Source organism: Macaca mulatta, chromosome 3 (genome assembly GCF_049350105.2).
Source record: "Macaca mulatta isolate MMU2019108-1 chromosome 3, T2T-MMU8v2.0, whole genome shotgun sequence".
In the NCBI taxonomy this organism is placed as follows: Eukaryota; Metazoa; Chordata; class Mammalia; order Primates; family Cercopithecidae; genus Macaca; species Macaca mulatta.
The window spans coordinates 170,719,575-170,739,174 of record NC_133408.1 but is presented as its reverse complement, the minus strand read 5'-3'; the positions used below and the strand labels follow the sequence as shown (position 1 = coordinate 170,739,174).

The following is a 19,600-nucleotide window of genomic DNA, read 5'->3' as shown; positions in this document are numbered from 1 at the left end:
AATAATTCTGGAGGACTTAGTTTTTGGGGAGCAAAGGTAGTGAGTCAAACCTGCAAGCTGAGAAATGAGAATGCGTTTGAGCTTCATCATTCAGTCTGGAGGTTTCCTAGGCAACCACTTATGTAGTAATTAAAAGATGAGGAACTAAAAAGGTATGTGCTTGGCAATTTTAATCCTCAAATGCAATTCTTGTCAGATTGAGATCACAGAAACAACAACTTAAAATAAGTAAAATAAAAAGCCCAACATTTAATTAAAGGACACACACTGTTATTAAGGGGTGTGTGTGTGTGTGTGTGTGTGTGTGTGTACGTGTGTGTGTGTGGTGCTTTATCTTTTTAATGCTCTGTCTTGGAAGAGAATGTTCATATATATGTATATATTTTGTGCTCCCTTATTTGGGAAAGCAGAAGGGAGGTTATCACTTCAAGTGATTGCTTTAGCAGTGAAGTTGATTATTATTGGTTAACATGTTTGTGTCTGAGTGTGTCACCATCAGTAGAATCTCCAGCATGTGGAGAAGAGAGCTTATTAGTCATGTTTCTTTTTTCAGTGTTCATGCTGGAGTTTATCCAGATGCTTTACTTGTTTCAGTCTACCTTAGGTTGTGCTGAAATGTCCTCTTCCGTGGCTCAGGAGAAAGCGTAGAAAGGCCATTCATGAATAGAAATGCGAGACCCTTTCAGCAAGTAGAAACAACCTCAGTTTGCTAAAGGTTTTCCTCTTAACTCTTCACACTCACCCTTTTGATATAGATTTCTACTTGGGTGACCTGAAGGATATGAGAAACATTTTTCTTCCTCTGTGAAACACTAACACTCCCAGACTTTAACATAGACTTTCATTAAATTCCATTTTAATGAAAAAGGTGGCTTTTTTTTTTTTTCATGTGTCAGTGAAAGAGGAATGTTCTACTAGTTATGTGAGACTCACTTTCTTTTTTTTTTTTTTTTGAGATGGAGATTCGCTCTTGTTGCCCAGGCTGGAGTGCAATGGCGCGATCTTGGCTCACTGCAACCTCTGCCTCCTGGGTTCAAGCAGTTCTCCTGTCTCAACCTCCCGAGTAGCTGGGATTACAGGCATGTGTCACCGCGCCTGGCTAATTTTGTATTTTTAGTAGAGACAGGGTTTCTCCATGTTGGTCAGGCTAGTCTCGAACTCCTGATCTCAGGTGATCCTCCCACCTCGGCCTCCCAAAGTGCTGGGATTACAGGTGTGAGCCACTGCGCCCAGCCTTCATTTTCAACAGTTTTAGAAATAATTACTATCTGAAAAGAACCAGAATGACAGAATCTTAGCACTGCTAGTTTTACATAGGGTGGTGTTATGGTCCTAGATAGGTGTCCCGTAGAAATGTTAAACACGGGTGAGATGTGGGAAGTGGCTGTTTTCTCCTGGAGATGGAGAGGAGCCACCTCCCCATACTGAGCATCTGTGGGCGTCATGAACGTTTGGAACTTACAGCCACAATCATCTGAATGTTTGTGGATGTCCCAGTTGTTTCCCTTCTGTTGCCATCAACTTTGGGACTTCCCTACTGTAGAATTGTAGCATATTAAGTAGGGGACCTCAGTTGTTATGGAGTTTTAATCCACATAGCAAACTCTTGTCTAGAGCTATGTCTCGGACATTTTTTTCCTTTTTCTATAGCAATAGTGAAAAATTTCTTATTCTTACAGTCCAAATATATGTAAGTGTACTTAATTCTTAAGTTTATTTTGACACTGACATTTTAGTGGTATTGATGATACAGTTCTATCTTTAATTTGATTTTGTTTATTTTTTTAATCATTAGAGATGGGGTCTCACCATGTTGCCATGGCTGGTCTTGAACTCTTGGGCTCATGCAGTCCTCCTGCCTAAACCCCCAAGGTGCTGCACCCTTAATTTTAACTTGTTTCATTTAAGTTACGTATTTGAAATGTCAGGCTGTACTTTATGAACTGCCTTAAATTACTTTTCAAACAAGATGGGTTATAAGTAAGGTGATGCTTTGGCCTATTATTTTTAATATCTACATTTTCACTTTTTTGTGAGATAAAAACTAATGGGGCTGGGCACAGTGGCTCATGTCTATAATCCTAGCACTTTGGGAGGCCCAGACAGGCAGATTGCTTGAGCCTAGGAATTCAAGACCAGCCTGGGCAACACGGTGAAACCTTGTATCTACAAAAAAAAAAAAAAAATTAGCTGGGCTTGGTGGTACCCACCTGTAGTCCCAGCTACAAGGGCAGCAGAGATGGGAGGATTGATTGAGTCAAAGATGTTGAGGCTTCAGTGGGCACCACTGCACTTCAGCCTGAATGACAGAGAGAGACCCTGTCTCAGAAAAACAAAAAAACAAAAAAAACTAATCAATTGATGCATGCATTTATTCACTATACCAGGCACTGTGGATACAGAGATTAAGACCTAGTCCCCATTTTAAAGGTGCAAACAAATCCGAAAGGAGAGACGTGAAAATGCATATCATGGTACTAACAGCAAAAGCTTCACTAGCACTTACTGTATGGAAGGCGCTGTTCTAACTACTCTCTGGGCATTAGCTCATGAGTGGATAAATAGCCTGATGAAGTTCTTACTGTTATTTTCTCCATTTTATACATAAGTAAGGTAAGACCCAGAGAGATTAAGTGCTTGCCCAAGGTTACAAATTTTGCTGTGGTTGACATTTGAATGTGTTAAGTGCAATAACAGAGCTATCCATAGAGTGCCGTGGCAGAACAGGGGAGCATTCAATTGGGAAAATGGAAAATAGAAGGGTGGATATCAATTAAATTTTCCCAAAGGAGACAACAAGATGATTCAGAGGAGTAGAAGAGCTAAATTTCCCCATGAAATACCTCTAGTAACATAAAAAGATGCATCATATATGAGACTGTAAGTTGAATGAGTGACAAAATATTGGAAGATCAGGAGATAGTAAAAATATGCCAGATCCCTGCATCTTTGGTACAAATGATAAAGAAATAGATTTCCAATTTTGAGGCAAAACTTTGTTTCCAGTTGGTATAAGATATAATAAACACTTGGCATTAAAAAAAATAAAAATGGCAATTTACTTACACCCTGTAAGCTTGTGGGTAAATGTGTGATCCTTTCTGAAAGTTTTAAGATAGATTTTCCATTCATTGAAGATTTTACTTGGAAAACCTGTAGAAATAGTATTTATTTTGTATAAATGCAGGGGAAAGGTTGATATGCATCTTCCAGATTAAAAATTGGCAGGAATGACCTGATTAGGTAGATTAGTTTTAACATTACAGAGATGTAACTGTTCAGAAGGTGGGATTGGTAGCACCCATTCTTGGCATGGCTGCCCTGGATCATTGCTTTTCCTCCCTTGTGTGATAGCCCTCCTCTTTGGAGCATCAGCCATGGGTAAGACCCATCGTTTTGTCCACCTTGTAACTGTGACCTACTGACTTGCCCATCACTCCCACTCGTCATTAATGACTGGCTCATTGCTTTCCAGCCTGCTTCAGCTTCATTAGACAACCCATCTGTTTCTGTGGCTGCTTGGGTTTCGGGTTTGTATTAGTCCACTGCTAATAAAGACATACCCAAGACTGGGTAATTTATAAAGAAAAGAGATTTAATTGACTCACAGTTCTGCATGGCTGGGGAGGCCTCAGGAACCTTACAATTATGGTGGAAGGCTCCTCTTCACAGGGCGGCAGGAGAGAGAATGAGTGCTGAGCGAAGGGGAAAATCCCTTACAAAACCATCAGATCTCGTGAGAACTCACTATCATGAGAACAGCATGGGGGAAACTGTCCCCATGATTCAATTACCTCCACCTGGTCCCACCCTTGACATGTGGGGATTAGTAAAATTCAAGGTGAGATTTGAGTGGAGACATAGAACAAAACCATATCAGGGCTCCTCATCATCAGTGATCTTCTCCTCAGCTGACCCCAGACCCCCCAGTCTTTAGACCTTGTCTGCTTACAGTTCAGATCAGCAAGTCAGAAATTCTCTATTTGAGGCCAGGTACAGTGGTTCACACCAGTGATCTCAGCACTTTGGGAGACTGAGGCGGGAAGATCGCTTGAGGCCAGGAGTTAGAGACCAGCGTGGGCAACATAGTGAGACTCTGCTGCTACAAAAAATTTTTAAAAATTAGCCAGTCTGGCTGGGCAAGGTGGCTCACACCTGTAATCCCAGCACTTTGGGAGGCCGAGGCGGGTAGATAATGAGGTCAGGAGTTCGAGACCAGCCTGGCCAGCATGGTGAAACACTGTCTCTACTAAAAATACAGAAAATTAGCTGGGCATGGGGGCACACGCAGCTACTCAGGAGGCTGAGGCAGGAGAATTGCTTGAACCCAGGAGGCAGGGGTTGCAGTGAGCCGAGATCGTGCCACTGCACTCCATCCTGGGCGATAGAGTGAACTCTGTCTCAAAAATAAATAAATAATAAAATAATAATAATTAGCCAGGCCTCGTGGCAAATGCCTGTAGTTCTAACTACTCAAGAGGCTGAGGCAGGAGGATTACTTGAGCCCAAGGAATTAGAGGCTACAGTGAGCTATGATGGTGCCACCACACTCCAGCCTGGGTGACAGGATGAGGCTGTCTCTAAAAATAAATTAATAAATAAAAGAAATTTCCTATTCACCCACTTCTTCGAGCCCATCCACCTTGCCACAAAAATTTATTCCCTACCTCTGCCTACATTAAGACTTGTAGTCTGCTGTTTACTTTACTTGGTGTTGTATCCATCAATTTCTTCTAACCTTTATTTCCCTTCTTTTTTTTGAGACAGGGTCTCACTCTGTCTCACAGGCAGGAATCTATAGCCTTGACCTTTCAAGCTAAGCTGTCCTCCCACCTCAGCCTCCTGGGTGGCTGGGATCACAGACACGTGCCACCATGCCCGGCTAATTTTTTTTTTTTAAATTTTCTGTGGAGATAGGGTTTTGCTGTGTTGCCCGGGCTGCTCCTGAACCCCTGGGCTCAAGTGATCTGTCTGCCTCGGCCTCCCAAAGTGCTGGGATTACAGCTGTGAACCACCGCACCTGGCCTATTTTCCTTCTTATACAACTTAGAATCCAGGGTCCAGACTGTAAATCACTCTCTAGCCAAAGCCCCCCATTTCCTGATCGTTTGTTCCTTTTTCTTGTACCTGGGCTGCCAAGCACTCTGGGAGAAAATCACACACCTGGGCAGATTGGTACCGGTGCACGCAAATTTCAGGCACTCACTTTGGCACTATGCAGTAATTGTACATGTTATTCTGGTTAACTGTCACTCTTAGGTTTCACGGTGACTGTTACAAGCCTAGCCCACTCTCTTCAGACTTGTGCCTGCTTCTCTTCCCCGCTTCCTCTTCACAGATGATCCAATTTTCCACTTCATAGAGCCTAGCGAGGCTGTCACACAGGAGCTACCGCACCTCCTTGCCACCACGCTTCAAAACTTAAAATATCCCCCTCTGCCCTCATCCTCACCCAGCAGCCCGTTTCTTCTGTCCTTCACGTGCAGACGTGGTGAAGGGTTTCTGCAGGTCATCTTCTTCCTTGCCTTCCCATCCACTGCACTCCTGCAGTAGGTCCCTCCATCCCACCTGCCACTGGGTCCCCACCTGGTCCTTGGCCTCCAAACCTGACAACCCCCTAGTTTTTATGTGTCTCTCACTGCCCTTTCTTTTAGTTGTCTTTGTTGATTTCATCTCTGTCAAACTCACTTCTGTCAACAGGCACGCACAGATGTCTGTTTTCTCTTTTAACTATAGCAAAACAATTTTGGGCTTCTGTTCTCCTCCTTCTGCTGGAGGGTTGGAGTCTGTTGCAGAGCGAGCGGCACCTGGCTCTTTTGTGCTGCATGAATGTGGGCACTTGCACGGGCCCTAGGACTTCTCACTATCATCTTAGTTGAATGCTGTGCCAGGCCGTATACAGTACCCACGTCTCTTAGCGCTGAGCAGTTCTACACTGTGCAGAAGTAGTACCCTAGCGTGTATTCTGCACACATGGATGGGGGGATGTTTGATTAGCATCTTTCAGATTAGAAATGGGCAGGAATTTCCCTGATAGACGGGTTTCACCATTACAGTATTCTGAAAGTGTGGTCCTCTGCAAGGCTCAGCAGTGCCTATGAGAATTATCAAGGTGCACTGAAGTGGCAGTTTTGTCCCCCTCTTTTTTTTTTTGAGACAAGGTCTTGCTCTGTCACCAAGGCTAGAGTGCAGTGGCGCAGATCATAGTCCCCTTAAGCCTTGACCTCCTGGGCTCAAATGATCTTCCTGCCTCAGCCTCCTGAGTAGCTACACCTCACCCTCCTGGGACTACAGGTGCATGACACCACACCTGCCTATTTTTGAGATTTTTTTGTAGAGACGGGGTCTCACTAAGTTGCCCAGGCTTGTCTGGAGCTCCTGTTGGCCTCCCCCTCTGCCAAGCCTCAGATCTGTTCTGTTTAATGCCTCTGCATCACTGATTCTCCTCTTCGCCGTGGAGGGGTTGCTGCCCGCTCCTCTACTGCTCCTTCAAAGGCTGCCTCTACTCATCTTGTTACTCCTCTCATTTTCTTTTCTCTTCTCTTATCTCTTCAGTTGACTTTCATGTCAAAATCTGAACGTTTAGTAGGCATAATTCATTGATTTATGTTCCCGAGCTGGGCATTTGGGGATGCAAAGATTATGAGAATGACACAGCACTGCCCTTCAGGTGACCCTAAGAGAGAAACATCTCAGCGTAGAATTCCAGGAGAATATAATAAAGACTGCTACAGTCTGTGCTGAGCATTTTATTTACGTAATTTTATATAATCTTTTTTATTTTTTTGATACGGAGTCTTGCTCAGGCTGGAGTGCAGTGATATGATCTCAGCTCACTGTAGCCTGCTTCTCGGGTTCATGCAATTCTCCTGCCTCAGCCTCCTGGGTAGCTGGGACTACTGGCACCCACCACCATGCCTGGCTAATTTTTGTATTTTTAGTAGGGATGGGGTTTCCCCATATTGGCCAGGCTGGTCTTGAACTTCTGACCTCAGGTGATCTGCCTGCCTCAGCTTCCCAAAGTATTGGGATTACAGGTGTGAGCCACCGTACCTGACCAGATAATCTTTAAAAATCTCCTAAAAACTACCGGGACTATCCTCATTTTACAGAGGGGGAAACTGAGGCTCTGAGAAGTGAAGTCGTTTGCTCAAGGTCACTTAAACAGTAAGTCACAGAGTGGGAAATGCAGTCTAGGTTTGGTGAGGCTGTAAAGCCCATGCTCTTAACTCCTGTTAGTATAAGTACAGTTTTCTGCTCTCCCACATCACCTTCTTCAAAGGGCTGATGATAAACAGAATTCACGTCCTAAGAATAGACTATTTACATGTTGAATATTAGCTTTACGTTTATAGTGAGGCATTGGAGAAGTAACTAGCTAAAAGTCATTTGTGTATTGCTGGGTTTTTTCTCCATTGGTTACAGTATGATTACTAGTAACACAGCATCCTTAGTCTGCCTGAAAATTATACTAGCCTCATTTATTTTGTAATGCATTTGTTATAACTGTGTTTCTCATTGGTAATATATTTCTAGCAAAATATTGTATTCGCCTACTGCTACCTTAAAAGCTAACTTCAAACTTAAGTCTTAAAATATTTCACAGCTTTGAAATTTTAAGTGACTTACAGCCAGAGGAAAAAAGGAAGGGTTATCTATCGTGGAAGCCATGTAGGAACCACTTTATAGATCACTAAAGATAATTTAGTCCGATTTAATCTATTACACTTATCTGGAAACTAGCACCTCTGCATCCTTCTGGGGAATCTAAAATGCTTATATGCAGGGCCTGGCAATAGTGATGTGAACCTGGATTCAGTTCTTTTTGGAGCGCTTCCATTTTACATGTTCTGACCATCATAGTACTCTCTCCCACATTGACTCCTTTTGCTTCTGTAGTTTTACTGCAGACAAGGAATTCACAGTAGATGGTTCTGAGAGATGATTCTATGAGAATTATTTATTAATTGATCCAATAAGTATTTATTGAGCACTCCCACCAGCCTGACCCAGCTCTGAGTGCCGGGGATGTAGTGGGGCACAGAACAGCATTTCTGCCTGTTTGAGCTTTTGCCCTAGTGGGTACGGGGCACCCAGTAAACATGGGGTGCCATATCAGGTTATGATAAATGCTGTGAAGAGATGCAAAGCCAAGTAGAGGGATAGAGAGTTGGGTTTCACTAAGTCTCCAGACCTCTCCGAGCAGGTGACAGTTAGAGGAAGAGCGTTCCAGGCAGGGGGAGTCACACCCTGAGGTGAGACAGTGCTAGGCAGGTCAAAGGAGCACCTCTGTCAGCCCTCATGTCGCTGGAGCAGAGTGGGCAACAAGGAAAAGAGCATTTGGAAATGGAATTGGAAAGGTACCCGGGGTCAGTCCATGCAAGCCTGATGGGTCGTGGTGGGCAGTTTAGATTGGACTCCCAGTGGCAGGAGATGCCCTTCCTGGACAGAGGAAAGGTGTGTTAGGACTTTTAATAGTAAAGGGTCACTGGATGCTATGGGGGCAGTGGGGGTGTGCTGGGGACAAGAGTGGAAGTGTGGTGTGGTTCAAGTGAGCAGGGTGGTCCAGGTGGGCAGGTGGTAGCTGAGACAGGGTTAGTAGCATTGGGGGTTGGAAGAAAGGGTTAGATTGGGGACGCTGAAGATAGAGCTGGTAGAATTTGTTGATAGCTTAGTTGTAAGGTATGAAAGAAGAACTAAGGATAATTCCAAGACTTCTAGACTGAGCAGTTAGGTAAAGGGAAGTGCTGTTTACTGAGATGGGGAAAGTGAGGGATGAACAAGGTGAATAGGAGGAGATGTTATCAGGTGTTCCATGAAAAAAGGATTTCGTAGTGAAATTTGTTTTGGAAACATGGTTCTAGAGCATGACCAGGGGCTGGAGTAGAGGTGGCAGAGGTGGCAGGGGGAGGGCTGAAGAAATCCATTTGTCTTTATCCCCTTACTTTCACCTCCTTACTACTAATATTTCCACCAGGGGTTGCTGTATGAGGGTGTAATAAAGGAGAACAATCAGCTAATTCCACTAGTCCAGCCATTTGTCAGTTTAGTCAGACAATGAGTTGGTGATATTAATTGACCATAATCATAATGATTGTACCCATTGTCCAGATAGGGCCAGTCCCTGTGTTTGATTGAAGCAGAACAATCAAGGTTCTAGTCAAAGTCTCTCGAGGAGTTTTCTCACGACTGCAGACAAGGAACATAGCATTTACCCACAATGTTGAATTCCAGTAGGATGCTGAGTGAAAGTTCCTTGTGGGGAATGTGGTAGGAAGTAGCAGAACAAGATGAAAAACTATTCACAGAGAAAAACTCCGGGGCAACAGTTGGGTCCGTGGCTCAACTGGAAAGATAAAGTGTTGAAGAGGTTAGGCAGGTTCCCTCATGGTCCCTAGGGTTCAGGACAAATTCTACAAGGCTTGTTAGGGAAAAAGAAATCTTAACAAAGCTTGGTTGAGAATAGGGAGGAACGGGGTCCACCAGGGCAGTTCTGTGTTTGAGTGATGAGATGTTGCCCCCGCCATCCTTTCATTCATTCATTATTTGAGACGGAATTTTGCTCTTGTTGCCCAGGCTGGACTGCAATGGCACGATCTTGGCTCACTGCAACCTCCGCCTCCTGGGTTCAAGTGATTCTCCTGCCTCAGCCTCCTGAGTAGCTGGGATTACAGGCGCGCACCACCACACCCAGCTAATTTTTGTATTTTTAGTAGAGACGGGGTTTCACCATGTTGGCCTGGCTGGTCTTGAACTCCTGACCTCAGATGATCCACCTGCTTCAGCCTCCCAAAGTGCTGGGATTACAGGCATGAGGCACCACACCTGGCCTTATTTTTAATGAGTTTTTGAAGGCAAAATCCACATAACATAAAATCAGCCATTTTGAATTGAATAATTCAATGGCATTTTAGTACATTCACAATGTTGTACAGCTAACCTTCTGTCTAGTTCCAAAGCCTCTTTATCCCCCTATAAAAGAAACCCTGTTTCCATTAAGCGGTCACTCCCTATTTTTCCCTCTCCTCAGCCCCTGGCAACCACCCTAACCTTTTTTTATGGGGAACAAGAAAGCAGCTTTGACCATGGGTGAACATACAGGCTGCTTAGGACCGGGATATGTGGATTTGGGATGGCTGTTTGCAGGCATTGCTTGGGAATGCTAGCATCCCTGTACCTGGAGACCTCAGGATCTGTGGGAAGCCCCGGTACCCCCACACTCAGAGTGGAGGAAGCCACTGGGCTGGTGGGAAGCTGAACTTGAATATGACCTCTCCTACTGGAATAAAGTGCCTTTGGCTTCCAAAGGAAAGAGCTGGGAGAGGCTAGTTGGTTGAAGCAACCCAGACGGAGCTTCTGGGACCACTTTCAGGCAGTTCAGTTCCTTGCAGCACAGCAATGAACAATGAACAGGTATGGTTAAAGGTAACAAGGAAAGTGTCATTTCCAGCTTGTCTAGCATGGGTTTGGCACCTCCATTCATTTATTGGGGGCATCAAGAGATTGTGTAAACATATGAGGACTTTGAATCACTAGTACATTGTTTCACACTGGAATTTATATCACACTGGAATTTATAATAGCCTAAGGTCCAGATACTTGGTTGCTTATCTGCTTGGTTGGAAATGCCGTTGTTCCAGCTATTCAAGAACCAGGCCAGGCACAGTGCCTCACACCTGTAATCCCAGCACTTTGGGAAGCTGAGGCAGAAGGATCACTTGAGGCCAGCGGTTTGAGACCAGCTTGGGCAACACAGTAAGACCCTGTCTCTACCAAAACAAAACAGAAAACAACCAGATTTCAGATCCTAATGTTTCTGTAGTGCTTATTAAGCTGAGTGAATGGAGTGGAGAAAAATACAGAAAGGAGAAGGAATTTTTGGTTTTTCCCCTTTCTCCTTCTGTAATGGACTGAATGTTTTTGTCTTTCCCCAAAATCCCTATATTGAAGGCCTGACTCCCAATGTGATGGTATTTGGATGTGGAGCTTTTGGGAGGCAGTTAGGTTTCCATGAGGTCATGTGGGTAGGGCCCCCATGATGGGATTTGTGTCCTTAGAAGAAGAAGAGAGACCCAAGTGCTCCGTCTCTCCCTGCCTTATAAGGGCACAGCAGGCCAGGAGGAAAGCCCTCACCAGGAACCACATCTGTTGGTCCCTTGATCTTGAACTTCCAGCCTCCAGAACTGTGAGAAATAAATTCCTGTTGTCTGTGTCACACAGTTGATGGTGTTTTGTTAGAACAGCCCACGCTGGCTAAGATACCTCCCCTTTTTATCTGTTTGTTTAATGCATTCTACATGCCAGTTCTACAAAACTAAATAAGTAGATCCAAGCAATATAGTGGTATTTAAAGTAAGTAAAAGTTTATTTTCCTCCCTCCAATCATAATCCCTGGGAGGTAGCCATTTTAAGTTTGGGGTTTGTTTAGTCTTCTGTCCTCACACCATCTCATTAAGGTAGTAATTAGCCACTTGTGGCTGTTTGAATTTAAATTAATTAAAATTAAATATAGTTAACCGTTGAGTTCCTCAGTCACACTAGCCACATTTCAAGTGTGCCATGGCCACATGTGGCTGGTGGCTGCTGTGATGAACAGTGCAGACGTAGAACGTTTCCATTCTGACAAAGTGTCCTGTTAGATCGCAGTGCTGTAGAGGCATTCTATTCCTATACAAACATATACACTGACATGGTTGGCATAACATTGTACATACTGTTCTGCAGTTTGTTTTTTTTTTCGCCTAACAGGGAAACTGTTAATTTAGTGTGATCCACATGCAACGTCATGCCAGGAAAAATGTAAAACAGAATGCATAATCAAGCATAGAGTTTGGGTAAATTAAAATTATTTTAATTTCAAATTTTAGAGGTAATTGCAACATAACTTAATGCTTGTTCCAACTTTAACTAAACAAATTATTTTTGGAACTGGTCCACTCTGCCTTGCATATGTTAAGAAAGACGATTCTTAGGAGATGTACTTGGGCTTAATCTGCTAGGCTTACCCTATATAGTCATACACAGTTCCTGTTGTTCTTCTGTTTTATAAGAGGAGTTGATATCTTTTTCTGCCTTCCCACAATTCAGTGACCACTAGGCACATGTGGCTATTTACATTTGAATCCGTATTTTAAATTAAAACATTACTCAGTTGTACTAGATGTGAAGTACTCCTTAGACCCATGTGGCTGGTAGCTCTGGTGTTGGGTGGCATGGATGGGGACATCTCCATTGTTGCAGAAGCTCTGTTATATAGTGCTGCACTCTGCACTTGGTTCAGTTACATCTGTCATTAAATGCAGTGACTTTCCACGGGAGAGGATGGGAGAAGCAGTAACTCCCAGGGAAGACATCGCGGAATTTCTGTGATTGGATGGAGAGCTTGCATTTTCATGCCCTTCCCACTTGAGGTTCTGATGCTTTTCTCAAAAGACATAAGTCTTCCAGCTGTCTGTTGAGAATTAGTGTTCCATAGTAAGTTAGTTGTGGGAAAGAAAATTGGTGCCAATAGCTTTTAAGGGTTGGACTATTACTGATAATTGGTGAGGTCCATACATAGTTAAACAGCACCTATATATAACAGTAAATGCTGCTGTTCAATTTCAACTCGAGAGCGTTTAGTAACATTAATTACAGCAAGTGCTGACAATTACATTGAAGCTTTGTAAAATGACAGAAAATTAGAATATTGGAAATGCATTCTGTATTGTGTACAAAACAGGATGTATTTATGCCACTTTTTATGGTTAGGAAATACATAATCTAGAGGGATTCACAAGAAACAGAATACTTTGCTCTGGGAACAGAAACAGTACAAGAAGAACACTGGTGAAAGAGATTGACTTTTTCACCGTATACGTGTTCATATACTTCATATACTTTGTAAATATATGCTTGTTTTATTAGTAGAAAAAATCAAATAATGAAGGAAAAGATAAAACACATTCTTAAAATGTGCAGAATGCAGAATAGGTCACTTAGGAAGCCAGGGTCACATAGGACAGAAAGAATTGCACAGTTGAGTGAGAGCATAGGGCTGGCTTCATGTGGCCAGAGCGTAAACCCTCACGAGGCCGCCGGGCACACCTTCTCCTGATGCTGGCACAGCATTTCTTAGATTCTGGCTATTCTGTAATAATTAAAGCTTTAAAACTGTTTTTCTTACATAAATTTTATACATTTTAGGAAAAAAGTATTTCTAGTACTGATTTTTTTTTTTTTTTAAATACAACCCTTTTTAACACTTGTGGAACACAACTTAGGAAATGCTGATTGAAACTCTTGCAAATAATTAGAACAGAAAGATGAGATTGAAAAGAAATTATTTTAAGTCTGGGTCTCCCTGCTTTAGCACCAGTCTGAGGCAGGAAAATGGCGTGAACCCGGGAGGCAGAGCTTGCAGTGAGCCGCGATTGCGACACTGCACTCCAGCCTGGGCAACAGAGCAAGACTCCGTCTCAAAAAAAAAAAAAAAAAAGAAAATGAATCTTAGCGTTAACGGAATTTAAATCGAATTGTGACGCATCGTGGCTTATTTGGCATAGCCTGCCCACAGATAAGCCACATGGGCACTGAGGGTTCTCTTAAAAGTCCACACTGCTCTTTCTCCTTCCCCATCCTTGGCTGACAGGTACTGTCAGTGAGGAATAGGTGGGAAGGACAGCAGGGTGGGGACGTGGACAGTGGAGACAGAGTGGCTTTCCTCCACCACCACACCTCCGTACTTCTGCGTCCAGGAGCATCAAGGTGGAGCGTCTGTAGAGTTAACGGTGAAGTATTCATTTTTGAAAACTGAATCCTGTAATTCAGCACCATTAATTTTTCTATTAAAGCAAATTGCTAGGCTCTATACCTTTTCAGGAAAGAAAACTAACCAGCTTGGGAAAAATTTATGTCCCGAACAGCATGTGCTATTAAGGAAATCTTGTTTGTTGTGGAAATTTAAGGCAGAGCTTCCCAAAGGCAAGGGTAATTTGCAAAATATTTAACTACTAGGACAGCATGGGAATCCAGTCATTCGGGGCGGATGCCAGCTCAAATAACTGGTGTGCTGTACCATGCCTACAGGCTGAATGTTACTCCTCCTGGAAGCTAGAGCCACTGGAGATAGGAGATGAGCCATTACTGAGTTCTGTGGCAGAGCCTGCTGATTGGCCCCCAGTGTCCATACTCCCCTTTATATAGCAACCTGAGACCTCCTTCATAGCCATAGCTATATGGCCATGTTACTAAATTCTGGTCAGTGGGAGGTGAGTTACCACGTGGGCCCTTCCAGGAACCTTCCTTAAGGGACAGTGTGTCTTCCTGCTTTGCCCTTTCTTCTCCGTCCCTTTCCCGTTCTGCTGTCTGGAATGTGGAAGCCACCATCTTGGACCATGAGGTTGAGGTCACACATGGGTGGAGTGCGGTGCTTGCCTTCCTGGGCATTTCCCTGAGAAGGAAACTTCTCTTGTTTAAGCCACTGATATTTGGGGTTTCCTGCCACCCTGAGCCAAACCTAATTCTAATTAATGTAGCTTCCAATCTACGAGGCAAGTTCAGCTTGATGTTACTTAAAACTTAACCGTTCTGTGAGCTGGGTATTGCTGTTTTCCTTTAATGACTTACGGGACTGGGATTAAAGAAAAATTAAGTAACTTGCCTCAGTACTTCCCAGCTAGGCCAGCATCTGAATCCCTGTCTGACCTTTCTGAATTCCAGTCTCCAAAAGTTTAATCCTTGCTGTAGTGATTAACATGAAACTGAAGGAGGGCATGCGAAACATGGTTTTGCCACATTCATGTTTTGGCAGAGCCCCAATTTTGTGGATTTATATATATATATATATATAAAGATGTTGGGTTTTTCAGAGAAATTCATTTGTGGCTTTTTGAAAGTGACAAAACACGTTAACTATATTTCAGTCAGTAATACTTATCAGAAGAGCTTTGTTTTTTATTTCAAAGAATCCCACGTGGTTCCTCTAATTTCTAGTATTAATTGTAGTTTGCTAATTAGGAGAGTTCTGTGAAAAGAAAATAGTTGGAAGAGAGACTGTGGTTCATTTTCTTTAGTTATATCTACATTGGAGAACAGGTCAAGACAATTAGGAATTTTTTTTTTTAGAATTCTCTATGCAATAATTCCAAAATGTTCCCAATATTTATTACGTGATTATGTAGAAATTAGGATGATAGTGAAATGAAAGCCATCAATTATTTGGATTGTGACATGGGAGCAGCCCCTGCAGCCAGTGTTTCTGCAAAGTTTAGTCAGAGGAGAACAGAGACCTAGATGGCCCCGTGCTGTGCTGCTGGGGGGCCTAGGAGGCTGGGTGTTGGGGAAGGAAGCTGGCAGCGGATGCCTGGAAGGCCAGTGGGGCCCAGCAGTTCTGGGGAGGTGGCTAATGGGGCCCAGTGCAAACAAGTAGCTGGCAGCAGAACCTGCAGTGGAGACGAGGGTCTTGATCTGCAGCCAAGGCTCCTTCTGGTGGGACCCTGAGTAACCCTTCAAGTCCATTCATTTTTGTCCTCAGAGTGGAACACTTAATTGGCCACAAGCACAGCAAACTCCCAGTGTGTTCCCAGGAACACAAGATCTGCAGGATTTGCCCTGTGAAAAAAGGATGCTGTGGCAACTAAGTTTGGGAGAATGCTGTGTTGCAATACCTCTCCTAGAAACTCACATGCCCTCTTAGCACTGTAAAAGTCTAGGATGTTGAGAAATTCGTTTAACTTTATTTAACCCAGTTGCTGAAACTGACTTGAACATGGAAATCAGATTTTTTTTTTTTTTTTTTAAAGTAATGACCTATGGAACTACTACATGAATTTTGCTGACAAGCAGTTAACAGTGCTCTCAGAAATAGTTGTGTGAGTAGGTTGAGTTCCTGAGAAGATGCTAGATTTGAATCTGACAGCCTGGGACTTTTCTGGGTGTCCTACTTGCTCTTGTTTGCCAGTCCGTATTGTCTACACTTGAGTGTGCTTGCTCATACGTATTTCATAGAAGCAGAACTTTGATGCTTGAGAGGCTCTTTGAGGTCATCTAGTTCTGCCTTCTCATTTGCAGATTGAAGAAACTAAGGAAGGTTAAGTCACTTGCCAAAGGCCAGTCAGTGAGTATGCTGGAGCCATTCAGTGTGCCATTAGTCAATTTGAAGTGGAAATTTCTTGAGTGAGTTCCTTACTTTCAAGACTTTCATAGTGATATCTGGAGATTAGGATGGGATAAGAGTGAAAGCATTGCTGTTGGATTTCCTGCCAAGGTTTGGGATGGGTAAAATGAGCAAAAGAAAGAGTGCCCTGGGTATAGATGGTGCTTAATAACAGGACTGCTGCAGACGAAAGCAAGAATCCAGATCAAGACTGCCCCCCAAAATTAACTTTTATTTATTTGTGTGTCTAAGAATGACTTAAAATAAGCTCCTATTGCAAAAGAATGTAGAAAGTGCAGTGGTGCAATCATGGCTCACTGTAACCTAGACCTCCCAGGTTCAAGCAATCCTCCCATCTTAGACTCCCAGGTTCATTCATTTTTGTCCTCAAGAGTGGAACACTTAATTGGCCACAAGCACAGCAAACTCCCACAGGAGTTCACCACTGCAACCGGCTAATTTTTTTATTTGTAGAGACAGGGTCTCTCTGTGTTGTCCAGGCTGATCTCGAACTCCAGGACTCAAGCTGTCCTCCTGCCTTGGCCTCCCAAAGTGTTGGGATTACAAGCATGAGCCACTGCGCCCAGCTGCTTCTGAGTGGCTCCTAAGCAATGAACCGATGAACAACTAAACAGATGACATTGTAGCTATTGCCATATTTCATAGCATGGCGACTACCTTGAGTGCGTCGTGCTCATTAGCTGCAGGAGGGAATGCTTGTTTTTCATGGAGTTAAAGGTTTGAAAGCATGTTTTTTGGAACTTTCTATAAGGCCCACATTATTGACATCCTTAAGATCCAAATTATTTTGCTTTAACTTAGGTTTTTTTTCCTTTCTCAGTGAAGTTAGTAGACCCTTGCTTATTGATTGGTATATGAAATTGGATCATTTTATTGTTGTGAGAGGTTCTCTTTTATTGAGTATCAGAATATCACCTTTCATACCTTTTTCGGAGCTAATTTTGAGTGTTTTTCTTGTGTTTTATGAAATACTATCTGTAGTCATCTAATGAAACAATGCTGTTTTTCTATTACAAAGCTTTCTGTTCACGTGTCTACATTTGAAGTTACTGCATTCAGAATGAAAGCCATACATCTGACCTCAGGATGTAAGGATATTCAGTTTTCTTCCTGATAGCCTAGGAGGAGGAAAAGAATGACAAGGTTGTAGCATTGCCCTGTTTCTGTTAGACAAGAGAAGTCCTCTAATGGCAAACCCTTGATGGTGTGCAGTTTCCAAAGTCTGGTCCCCGTTGGAGCCTCTCATCTCCCATAGAGTGAAAGAGAGATTTGCCTCAGCCATCAATGTCTATTGAAACTACAAGAAGAAGTTTAAATTAAACCAAACATGCAGAAGATGAGAAAATAAGTCTTATTTCTAAGAATAGGATTTTTTTTCCCCATGGCTGTAGACCTGTGGGCTTTTAATAAGTAATAATGAACCTTTACAGTAACTACAATTTGAGTCAGATAATTTTTCTCTGATTTATGCCACCGGGGTGACTCATGAGGGCACAGCATTTTAGAGGCTCTTTCTGAGACAGAAAATGTCTCTGACTTTTGTCAAGTAAGTAATTATTGATGTAGCATGAGGATCTTATAATCTAGAGGAAAAAATTATTTATTTTCGTATGCCTATTAATTTTCCATCTGTTGAACTGAAGCCAAGGAGAGATGAATGCACAAAGCTGCTTCACCCTTCTCTTCCTCCCAGGCTGAGTCTCTACCCCATGTGTCCCCTCTTGCTCCTGGAGTCCCCAGTCAGCTCTTAGAGGCATCCTTGGGAACCTTGTTCACATGATACTTTAAATGGCAAAACCTTTTTAGACCTTTCCGCCTACAGACAGACCTTCCTCTAGTGTCTTTGTCCAGGGTTGAATGATTACACTTATAATACTCGAGTGGAATTATTTACTTACATGTCTCTGTCCCTTTCTGGAGAGTGACTTCCTTAGAGCAGGGCCTAGGTGGTCTTCATTTTGTATTTTAGGTAGGACCAAGCACAGCATCTGAAACACACAGTAAGCCTTCAGTCATTGTTTGTGAAAGTGAACTTCTCCACATAATAAAATGGTGCTTTAGAATTTCTTTTCATTATACTGAAGTAATTTTTCTCTTTTTGACTTCAGAGTCACTCACCCTCAGAACTGAAAAAATGGAAAGAAATGATAGTATTCTTCATCATTCCTTTTATGAGTCTAGTGGACTCTCTAGTCTTCACAAACATAGGACTGACAACTGTTGTTTTATATTAATATTTTGTTGTATAAACACCTGTATATTTTGTGTTGCTAATTGTGTGACAAAACTGAGTCTAAAATATGTGGCTAGAAAATCTAAGAAACCAAGATGAGAATCTTCTATGCTTTGTAGATTATGTCATCTTTGTATCATCATGGTGTGAGGTGTTTTCTTGGATTGAGTTCCTCTGAGACAGAGATGCATGTTGTCTGTTTGGAAGGTAAAAGAAACATTTTAAGGGAAGCAAGATAGGGAAACAATTGGAGCCTAACTTTGCTGGACACTCTGGGAGCCAGTGTAAGGACCAGGCCTTAGTGTTAGCCCACATGGGTCACTTACACATCAGCTCTGGACAGTCTCTGATGGAGAGTCAGGCAGTAGCGGGGTGCTGGCATTAATCTCCAGTGCTCTGCCTGCCATGTGGGCCCCATCCATGCTCATGGCACAACCCTCCAGCAGAGCGATGGCAGCTGGCTGCCGGTGGAGAGCCCAGTAGCAAGCCCAGAAATAAGGCCCAGGGACTAGGGGTGGGGGCAGGTGGTGTCAGGCATATTTGTGTGCTTGTTTATTTGACGTTTCAGTCTCAGTCCTTTGAATCATGAATTATCAAGATCGAGATTATTTGAAACATTTAAGAATTAGAGAAAAATAATAAGCACAGTATTTTCTTCTACTTGAACGGGGGCAGTTCTTCCTTCAAGAGGGAGAAGTTTACGAAAGATTATTCTGTCTGAGTAGACCTCTCCACCGCCTGCTTGAACTTTGGTCCCTGATCAGTTCTGCCTTTGAATTACTCCAGTTATTATAAAGTTCTTCCTTATGTTGAGTAGAAGTCTGCCTTATGGTGATACGTTGTATTTCTCAGACACGGATACGGAAGTGGCGCCCTCCAATTCCTCCTCCTCTTGTTTTCTCTTTCGTCAGCAGATGGCGTCTTCCTTCTCTTTTTCTTTCTTTCCTCCCTCCTCTCTCCCCACCCTTGGCAAACATTTGTCACCAGGACGGAGGCTGTTAGAAAAACGTCTCCCTGTGACATGTTGTCTTTTCAAAAGGACAAGGAGGAAAGGAGGAAACAGTTTTTCATTGCTTAAGGCACATTACAACTGGCTGGTTCTCTGTAGCACGTTTCTTAGACGAACACCCGTTTTCCTTTAGATTCAGAGCTGACATGTTATTGTAACAGTTAAATTTGGCTTTATATTTTTATTCATGCTGCCTTGCATG

The 19,600-nt window shown here is 43.0% G+C and overlaps 1 protein-coding gene across 12 annotated transcripts in view; it reads left to right on the top strand.

The window, feature by feature from the left end:
• The window catches only part of LOC708686 (uncharacterized), a 255,606-nt gene that overhangs the window by 79,511 nt on the left and 156,495 nt on the right, over window positions 1-19,600 (top strand). The window lies entirely within an intron of this gene.